This window comes from Macaca nemestrina, chromosome 5, assembly GCF_043159975.1.
Source record: "Macaca nemestrina isolate mMacNem1 chromosome 5, mMacNem.hap1, whole genome shotgun sequence".
NCBI classification, from domain to species: Eukaryota; Metazoa; Chordata; class Mammalia; order Primates; family Cercopithecidae; genus Macaca; species Macaca nemestrina.
In genome coordinates this window covers 40,961,019-40,968,115 of record NC_092129.1, presented here as the reverse complement: position 1 = coordinate 40,968,115, position 7,097 = coordinate 40,961,019, and the positions used below count along the sequence as shown (strand labels likewise).

Here is a 7,097-nt window from a genome sequence, read left to right as displayed (position 1 = left end):
CACTGGTTTATTAAAATTTTTCTTAAATTTATTTTTTGTATTATTATTATTTTTTTGAGACAGGGTCTCACTCTGTTGCCCAGGCTGGAATGCAGTGGTGTGATCTCAGCTTGCTGCTGCCTTGACCCCCTGGGCTCAAGCAGTCCTGTTACCTCAGGCTCCCAAGCAGCTGGGACTACAGGTACATGCCTGGCTAATTTTTGTATTTTTTTGTAGAGAAGAGATTTTGTCATGTTGCCCAGGCTAGAAATTTTTAACTTGAAATTTTAGTCTTTCTTAAAAGATATGCTTGGTTTACATATACATGTAAAATGCAAACATAGCAAAGAGACTTATAAGCAAAAAGTCCACCCTCCCACCCCAGTTCTCCAGGTCTCATCTTCAGAGGCAAATGTGGTCATCAGTTTCCCACAGGTCCTTCCAGAGATGGTCTGCGCGTGGACGTATGTGCACCACTTTCTTTTCTATTGCTGCTGCATGGTAATTCATTGCGAGGCTATGGGGCTGCATGGCTTGCAGTACAAGTGCCCTGCTTCCATTTGGATGAAAAGGCACAGTTTTCTTCCCATCAAAGTGCTATCCACTGACAAAGCCACGTGCCTCCAGGGTTGCAGGGAGCGGAAGGGAGAATCCAGCTTTATAGACTAGTGCCCTGTGTGACCACACGGCAATGAATTTAACTAGTTATCTGTTGATGGAAATACGGATTATTTTCTGTACAAACTATACCCATGCACCAATAAATAACTGCCTACATGCACATGTGTATCTTAAATTCCCAGAGGTGCAACTGTGGCTAGAATGTGTGCAGTTGTGCACGTTCACACTGATGACGTTAATGGCAGGGCTGGCTGGGGATGTAGAGTTGTCTGCTTCGGAGGTATTCAAGTAGAGGTGACTCTTCCAGGAGGATTTGAATGACCATACGACATTGTCAGGCTCTGGAGCCAGCTGGCCTGGTTTCATGGACCCTGACAATGATTTAACCCTTTGGTTCTCAACTTTTTTTCATATAGAAACTGGAAAAAATAGTAGCTCTCACTGAATAGAGTCACTGTGAGTTAATACATGCAAAGCTCCTAAACAATGCCTTGGTAAGTGCTTAGTAAAGGTTACCTACTCTCCCGCTCTTTCTCTTGCTTCTCTTCTTCCTTATCATTACTGTATTATTGGACTTCTGGATAGACTCTCTGAAAACCTCAGTGAGGCCTGAGGTCTCACATTTTAGGCCCTGCACCTCAGATCAGTGGGTTTCAGATGGAACTGACATTCGTGGTGAGTTCTCACTTTGCTTCCCTGTGTAATTTGCCACTGATTTGCTGCCAGAATTTGAGACCTCCTTGGACTTATGCCATTTATTTTCTCTAAAGGTGGAGTTCTTTACTGCTTCTTACGAAGACTGCAGCAATGTGCATAGTTCCAGGTTTGTGTGTGTGTGTGTGTGTGTGTGTGTGTGTCTGCGGGGTTGGGGCATGGGGTGATTGCAATTGCCTGCCCTGTTCTGTGGTGAGCCCACAGCCAAGGTCCAGTTGCCAGGACCTTGCCAATGTCCTGAGGCTGACTCACAAGTGGTGGGAGGGAGGAGCAGGTGTCCCCGCTCACTGACTAATAGGCCGTGGCTCTAGACCTCACTTTTCATGTTCTAAAGGGGTTTTGGCAGCAATACTAACTCCCAAAGCTACTATGTGAGTGCTGGATGTGTCCAAAATAGTGTGCCGTTCCTTCTGAGCTTGAGAAAAATTTCTTTTCCTAAAGGTGATGACGATTTTCAGGGTTATAAGGAGAACATTTTCCATGTTATAAGGGCATTATTTGCAAATTAACACCTCAGCATCGAGTCATATAAATATAATTGAAGTAGCAGAAACGAGCGCTTGGAGTCTGGTCCGTGCTGTCCTCTGCTTGGAGTCTGTGCTGTGTTAGCTGCACCCTCCTCGCAGCGCAGCTGCCAAGACTGCTTGCTCAGGGCCCTGGAGTTTTCCATGTATGTTTTGTTTATGTCACTTTGGCAAATCAACATGTGTGTTTGAAGCAGTCAGATTTTCTAGAAGCTGTATACTTATTATAGATAGCCTGTGAGTGTGCTGTGAAGTTAGAGAAGGTACACAGAGCTGCCTTTGGCCAAAGGGGTCTATTTCGACAGCTCTAAATTGCTCTCCCTGTCTGAGCTCATGTCTGGCTCAGAAGATAGACCGTGCCCTTTCTGTAGGACTTTTGCTTTTTGTTTTTTCCTTTTTCTTTTATAAGGAAGGGGAGGGTAGGAGCTCTGTCTTCTTTTTTCTGCATCTCTCTGAGATGTGTGTGAGACAGAAGCAATATCATGACATTTCCCAATCAATTATTTACACAAATTTTTCTGAGTAACACAAAGTTCACACGGCCTCCATGGGTGGTGGGGGGGGGGGGGGCAGTCATTGCATTTCCCAATCTATTTCCCAGGGTCCTAACTAGGGTCATTTTTGTGGTTTGCTTTTGGTTTCACTAGTCTTTTCATGATTGTATGTATTTATTCCCATTGTGATACGTATCTGCCATGCAACCTTGTAACGTGTTCTTGTTGTAAGAGCGAATCAGATGTCAGAACCCTATGGCTTTCTTGGTTTGCTCTCTATCTGGTAGACATCTGAATGACCATTCATCTTGGGCAGGAAAAAATTTTATGTGAGAAAATGTAAAAGAACAGTGACTTTTTCCTGGAAGTCTTAAAAATATTACAAAACAAGGCTTTGCCACTGAGTGAAGCTCATGGTCACTCCAGCCTGTGTCCACTTTGCTATTGATAATAAAGGGTCCTTTTAGAGTAATAATGATAATAACTTATATTTATTAGCTCTTTACTGTTCATAAGTATTTTCATAAACATAACCTCATTTGTCTTCCTAATTGCAGTATGAAGTCTTAGGTAGAACCATACAAATATGTGACACTGTTTGACCAAAAAAAGAGGCAACTTCAAAAGGTCCAACTAAATCATGGCAGGAGGTGAAGAAGGGGCAGGTGCTAATGACCAACTCCATCACCATACTGCAACTCAGAGAGTTAAGTGACACACTGAAGGCTGCATGCATTGTCCTGTGACAGTGTGGTCTGAAAGCTGGGCCTTGCTTCTGATTTCAGAGCTTCTGCTCCTACACAGGGCTCCCAACCACTATGTTGGTGTGCTTGAGACCACCAGCATGAAGCTCCCAGGCTATGGGACTTCCAGTTTGAAAATGGGGACAGACCTGGGCAAACTGGGATGAGTTGGTGACCCTGCCCACTTGCTGTCACCCCAAGGGATACCTGGTGACCGAGGTTGCCATCCTCTTTCAGGGTTCCCCATAGATCTGCTGCTTGCTGACTTGTCTTCTCCCACAAGGGCCTGGAGCTGTAGCCTTGCCAGGATGCCTCCTTATTCCACATGCTTCCTTAATTTCTATTTCTCTAGGGTCATTTAAGCCTTAAATCAGAGAGACCCCCTGTTACAGCGGTAGGAGAGCTGAACTAGAAATGAGAACTCAAGACCCAGCTCCACGTTCGACTCTCCGTGGTATCTTGGGTAAGTAATTTACTAATGTCGACTCCCAGTTTCCTTGGTCTTAAAATGAGGGTAATAATTCCTACCCCATCTACTTGACAGGGTCATTTTGAGGTGCTAATTAAATAATGTATGTGAAAAACAAATGGAAAAAAGCAAACATAAAGAAATATGAACTTATTTATCAGTTTGGAATAAACTTTCTGCATAATTAGATTGGAGGCACCTGTCTAAAGTTTCTAGCCTCAGTATCTGGATTTGCCTTTTCACCTCTCAGGCCTTTTGTATTCGCCAGGTGCCCTGGCAGCTCGCCCTGCACTGGTGAAGCAGTCATTGTTGTTTAAGGAAAGCTCAGCTCTACATCTTGTCCTGATACGGCATCAAAGTCCCCGTTTATTATTACGTGGCAACTTCTATAGTTGCCTAAAAGTCATTATTACTAACTTGGTCTAATTTTCTTTTTTCTTTTCTTTTTTTTTTTTGAGATGGAGTCTCACTCTGTCACCCAGGCTGGGTGGAGTGCAGTGGCTTGAACTTGGCTCACTGCAACCTCTGCCTTCCTGGCTCAAGTGATTCTCCTGCCTCAGTCTTCTGAGTAGCTGGGATTACAGGTGTGCACCACTATGCCTGGCTAATTTTTGTATTTTTAGTAGACATGGGGTTTCACCATGTTGCCAGGCTTGTCTCGAACTTCTGTCCTCAGGTCATCTTCCCACCTCAACCTCCCAAAGTGCTGGGATTACAGGTGTGAGCCACCGCGCCTGGCCAACTTGGGCTAATTTTCTTGATTCTGTGATAATGCATTATCTCTTTTACACAAACGTGTTCCTTCAAGATGGACCTTCCTCACAGAGATTTAGGATTTCTTCTGCTTGGATATTTCGTCTGTCGTGCTACCCCACCTTCTGCTATGCTGGTCTGTGTTCTGGACTCAGATTTGCAGCCCAGCTGGATCATACCCCATGGCCCCCTCCTTCCACCAGCTGCGGAGGCTTTCCATTCAGTGTAGTCTCCCTAAAGATGGAGCATTCCAGTTTTCCCCTTTCAGTGCTCGTATTACTATGGTAACAAACATACTTTGATTGCTTTCTGTTTTCTTTATCTTTCAGCAGGCTTGGGGGCCAATTACATAGTCGACACTATTTATTTCCCTCATGTCCTGACCACTCTAGGGGGATTCTTGCCCTTTGCCTTTTGTTAGGCATTCAAGGCCCTATGTATTTGAGCCTGTTGTAGCTTTTCAGCTGACCCTATAGTCCTATTTATGGTTACTTTCAGCTTCATCTTGCTGAGGGCCTCACGACCAGGTGAACACAATGGCAAGTTTTTGCCCTTACTTGTGGTAAGTCTACTTCCCACACCTTAGTGTATTTCTTCCTTCTCACTCACTGTCACTCTCATTTAGACGTTGATATGATTTGACTGTGTGTCCCCAACCAAATCTCACCTTGAATTGTAATCCCCATAATTCCCACGTGTCAAGGGCAGGACCAGGTGGAGGTCATTGAATCATAGGGGCGGTGCCCCCCAAGCTGTTCTCGCGATAATGAGTAAGTCTCATGAGATCTGATGATTTTATAAGTGTCTGGCATTTGCCGTGTTTACGCTTCTCTTTCCTGCCACGTTATGAAGAAGGTGTCTGCTTCCCCTTCCGCCACGATTGTAAATTTCCTGAGGCCTTCCCCAGCCATGAGGAACTGTGAGTCAATTAAAACTTTTTATTTTATAAATTAAATTACCCAGTCTTGGGTATGTTTTTATTAGCAGTGTGAGAACAGACTAATACAGATCCCCTCTCAAAATCAGTTCTAAGGCCCCCATCCTCTGTGAAGTCTTTTTTGACTCAGACCAAGGCAAGATGTTTCTCTTCTGTGAGGTCCTCATTGAATGTTATCCCGAATGTCTTGTCTCCCAACCAGATAATTGCTCCTGGAGGCAGTGATTGTGTTCTGTTCTTAATCTGCCAAACATTTCCTGGTGTGTGCTCACTTCCTCAGTGACATAGGCCCAAGGACAGTTAAGCAATGCTTGCTTTATTCACTCAAACAATTTAATAGCATTTTATAAAAATCCTCACAACACATTTATAAAAACATAGTTTTTTTTTTTTTTTGATAGAGGCAGGGTTTCATCATGTTGCTCAGGCTGGTCTTGAACCCTCGGACTTGAGTGATCTTTCCACCTCGGCCTCCCAAACTGCTAGGATTATGGGTTTGAGCCACCACACTTGGCCTTTTAAAAAATTAAAAATTTTTTTTTTATTAATCATAGATATTTTTAACTAAGTTTCCTCACACTTCCTCATCAGTGTGAACCTTGCTTTCATTCTCACCACTCTGGAAACTTCTCTAGTTTCTAAAATGTGAAAACATCAACTTTAAGGAATAAAGCTCATAAAACCATTTACAGCCAGGACATCTGGTTTCCAGATATTCACTCATTTGCCCGTGGGTTATTAATTCTTTTATTCAACAAACTTTTGTTAAGCACTGTGGCTTTAGGTGTTGAATTTAAAATAGCAAAGGGATATTTTCACGTTGCTCGAAGTCTAGTCAAAGAAACATACATATAATCAGTGATGAAGACACTAGGTAGGAAGTGCCCTGATAGAGGGCGCTATGGTTGTCTGAAGGAGCATAGCTGTATCAGACAGAGGTATTGTTATTTGAATTGGAAAAACTCAGAAAGGGTGGGTGGGGGATGAGCATTCCCAGTGGAGGGAACTTTTGTTGGAAGGCTCGTAGGTGGGAAATAGCCGGTGGGTTTGGAGACCTGCAGGTGTTTAGAATGATTGGAGCCTAAGACCGGGAGACTGGGGTGGCTGGCAAGAGGGAGGGTGGGAAAGTGAATGAAGAGAAGGCTATAGAGATTGACAGCATTCAGATTATGAAGACCTAGCGTTCTAACCCAAGGAACTGGATTTCTGATGATATGGTTTGGCTCTGTGTCCCCACCTGAATCTCACCTTGAATTGTAATAATCCCCATGTGTCTTGGGAGGGACCCAGTGGGAGGTAATTGAATCATGGGAGTGGGTTTTTCCCATGTTGTTCTCATAACAGTGAATAAGTTTCACGAGATCTGATGGTTTTATAAAGAGGAGTTCCCCTGCATACACTCTCTCTTGCCTTTGCTCTTCCTTCACCTTCCACCATGATTGTGAGGCCTCCCAAGTCATGTGGAACTGTGAGTGCATTAAACCTCTTTTCTTTATAAACAACCCGGTCTCAGGTATGCCTTCATTAGCGGCATAAGAATGGACTAATGTGAAAAGCCACAAGGGGAATGGTTAAATGACTGCAAAAAGGTTAATTACGTTAGCATTTTAGAAAGACTCGGGTTGGCAGAATGAATTGTAATACAGTTGACTTTTGGACAACAGGGAGGTTGGGGTGCCACCCCTACACAGTAAAAAATTCGCATAATTTTTGACTCCCCAAAAGCTTAACTACTAATAGACTACTGTTAACTGGAAGCCTCACTGATAACCCTCACAGAGGGTCTCTCTCTGTTCCCAGGTTGGAGTGCAATGGTGTGATCATAGCACACTTCAGCCTCAAACTCCTGGGCTCAAGTGATCC

At 43.8% G+C, this 7,097-nt stretch overlaps 1 long non-coding RNA gene across 1 annotated transcript; it reads left to right on the top strand.

Annotated features, from left to right (window-relative positions):
• The first annotated feature begins 421 nt into the window (after nt 1–421).
• Nucleotides 422–2,954, top strand: LOC105465667 (uncharacterized). Its single transcript, XR_977697.1, has 3 exons — nt 422–443; nt 1,371–1,423; nt 2,890–2,954. It is a non-coding gene; the product is annotated as an uncharacterized lncRNA (long non-coding RNA).
• The last annotated feature ends 4,143 nt before the right edge of the window (nt 2,955–7,097 follow it).